The sequence below is a fragment of the Hyaena hyaena genome, unplaced genomic scaffold (genome assembly GCF_003009895.1).
Source record: "Hyaena hyaena isolate Hyena2069 unplaced genomic scaffold, ASM300989v1 scaffold_347, whole genome shotgun sequence".
In the NCBI taxonomy this organism is placed as follows: domain Eukaryota; kingdom Metazoa; phylum Chordata; class Mammalia; order Carnivora; family Hyaenidae; genus Hyaena; species Hyaena hyaena.
In genome coordinates, this window is record NW_024080979.1 from 1,599,706 (window position 1) to 1,602,315 (window position 2,610).

Genomic DNA, 2,610 nt, shown 5'->3' on the forward strand with positions numbered 1-2,610 from the left:
GAACCGAGAGATCATGACCTAAGCGAAAGTCGGACGCTTAACCGACTAAGCCACCCAGGCGCCCCGATATAGGTCAAATGTTAACATGGCATCAGGAAATGGAATTTTTACAATGGATAGCTCTTTGTGATAAGATGTTTTTGGAAAATGTACAGAAACAGGTTTTACAGAAGTCTTCTTGCAGAACTGCCCCAATTATAGTGAGGTTGAGTAACTAAGAAAATAACAAGGTGTTCACATTTTAATAACGCTAAGATTAAGTCATAGGTTTGTAGATAATCTTATCCATCCTTATCACAGCTGTCAGGGTAAGGGAAGGTGTTTGTGCAATGTAGGCCTTAGAGAAGAGGCTGCTATACACCATCAGTTAGCAAAGGTGTATGTACTAACTTATCTTCTGCCCTTATCTGTTCCTTCTCTCTAAGTTAGGCTCTTTGTCTAAGGGCAAGACTTGATTTTCAAGTTATATACTTTAAGGCACAAGAGAGCCAACAATACCTTTAAAGAGTTTAGCTCATTTCCAATACATAGAATAGCCTCTTTGAGTGCATTTACCTTTGTGTCTAGTTTTATGATTTCTTGAATAGCTAAGGGCAAGAGAGACATTTTTGGTTAGCTGATTTACATGTTGAGATGTATGAACATCTTGGACTAACACAAAGGTAGAAACAGAATTGTACAAGTAAAGGTCAATCTTTTATGAGTAAAGGTCATTAGACTGTTCATAGCTCAAGGGAAAGTATGGAGGGAAACAGGACCTGCAGGAGACACGATGTCTGTTCCCATAATCAAAAGAAAAAGTTCCCACAATAAGTTCCTTCACAAGGTGCAATCATCACACCAGGGCCAGAATAAGGGGACAAAGTCACTCCTGATATTGATCAACAAGGTACCTTAGGGGTCAGTGCTCAAGCAGAAATAATTGAGTGGGGGTGGATATCGGTCATCATCTGATTGACAAGAGACCGTGCAAACTTGCTTTAACCTCACCAGGAGTTTTCTCGACTAGTGGGCTCAGAATGGCTCCCAACACATTTAATGTGTCTGTTGGCCATCTGGATGTCCTCTTTGGAGAAGTGTCTGTTCATATCTTCTGCCCATTTCTTCATGGGGTTGTTTGTTTTTCGGGTGTGGAGTTTGGTGAGTTCCTTATAGATTTTGGATATAAACCCTTTATCTGATATGTCATTTGCAACTATCTTTTCCCATTCCATCGGTTGTCTATTAGTTTTATGGATTGTCTCCTTTGCTTTGCAGAAGCTTTTAATTTTGATGAGGTCCTAATAGTTCATTTTTGCTCTTGATTCCCTTGCCTTTGGGGATGTGTCATGTAAGAAATTGCTGCGGTGGAGGTCAAGGAGGTTGTTTCCTGCTTTCTCCTCTAGGGTGTTGATAGTTTCCTGTCTCACGTTCAGGTCCTTTATCCATTTTGAGTTTATTTTTGTGTATGGCCTGAGAAAATGATCTAGTTTCATTCTTCTCCATGTTGCTGTCCAGTTCTCCCAGCACCATTTGTTAAAGAGGATGTCTTTTTTCCATTGGATACTCTTTCCGGCTTTGTTAAAGATTAGTTGGCTGTATATTTTTGGGTCCAATTCTGAGTTCTCAATTCTATTCCATTGGTCTATGTGTCTGTTTTTGTGCCAACCATACTGTCTTGATGATGACAGCTTTGTAGTAGAGGCTAAAGTCTGGGAGGGTGATACCTCCCATTTTGGTTTTCTTCTTCAATATTCCTTTGGCTATTCGGGGTCTTTGTGGTTCCATACAAATTTTTGGATAGTTTGTTCTAGTTTTGAGAAGTATGTTGGTGCAATTTTGATTGGGATTGCGTTGAATGTGTAGATTGCTTTGGGTAGTAATGACATTTTAACTATATTTATTCTTCGGATCCATGAGCATGGAATGTTTTTCCATTTCTCTGTGTCTTCTTCAATTTCCTTCATAAGTTTTCTATAGTTTTCATCATACAGATCTCTTATATCCTTGGTTAGGTGTATTCCGAGATATTTTATGGTTTTTTGTGCAATTGTGAATGGGATCAGTTTCTTGATTTCTCTTTCTGTTGCTTCATTTTTGGTGTATAAGAATGCAACCAATTTCTGCATGTTGATTTTGTACCCTGCAACTTGGCTGAATTCTTGGGTCAGTTCTAGTAGGCTTCTGGTGGAGTCTGTTGGGTTTTCTATGTAGAGGATCATGTTGTCTGCGAAAAGTGAAACTTTGACTTCTTCTTTGCCAATTCTGATGCTTTTTATTTCCTTTTGTTGTCTGATGGCTGATGCTAGGACTTCCAGCACTATGTTAAACAACAGTGGTGAGAGTAGACATCCCTGCCGTGTTCCTGATCTCAGGGGGAAAGCTCTCAGTTTTTCCCCGTTGAGGATGATGTTAGCTGAGGGCTTCTCATAGATGGCTTTTATGATGTTTAAGTAAGTTCCTTCTATCCCGACTTTCTCGAGAGTCTTTTTTAAGAAGGGATGTTGTATTTTGTCAAGTGCTTTTTCTGCATCTATCGACAGAATCATATGGTTTTTATCTTTTCTTTTGTTGATGTATCACATTGATTGATTTGCGAATGTTGAACCAGCCCTGTAACCCAGGAATGAA